Below are 585 nucleotides of genomic sequence, written 5' to 3' on the forward strand. Positions count from 1 at the left end.
GAGAGATATGATGACAAATTGAAAGTACTCTAGAGCACTTTAAAGGCTGATAACAATTAAATAATGTACATTTGTCATTTAAAGTAACATTTTCACTTTATAGAATGCCTTTGTAAGTCCTTGTGACTAAATATGTATTTCCAGGGCATTGAAGTGTCCGTCGTAGCCCCCTGCTGTTTCTGGGTGCAAAACCAACTACGCAACATTGATTGCCAAACTGTCTTATTATGATAATGAAAGAAAGAAAGAAATGAAAAAGGCTTTAATGTCTATTTTCTGACAATGTCTTTTCTCAATGAAGCTGCAGGGGGGATGCTATGACAGCTACTTCTGCTACTTTAATCCAAAACCTGTGATGAATGAGTTCTCATGACTTTGGGCTACATCAAAATGAAAGAAACAATCATGTTACATATTTAAATGGACAAATGTTTATTATGGACAATTAAAAAGGATCATTCATGTTGACTGCAGTGTGTTTGTGCTGTTGCAATGTGGAGTTTGAATATCTCAAACAAGTGTTATAAATGTGTTCGGATAGAAAACAGCTTAGACTCAGATTGCTGACACAAATCAGGAGGAGAC

The sequence above is a fragment of the Eucyclogobius newberryi genome, unplaced genomic scaffold (assembly GCF_026437365.1).
Source record: "Eucyclogobius newberryi isolate DKJ021-1_F unplaced genomic scaffold, fEucNew1.0.hap1 SCAF_11, whole genome shotgun sequence".
Lineage (NCBI taxonomy): Eukaryota > Metazoa > Chordata > Actinopteri > Gobiiformes > Gobiidae > Eucyclogobius > Eucyclogobius newberryi.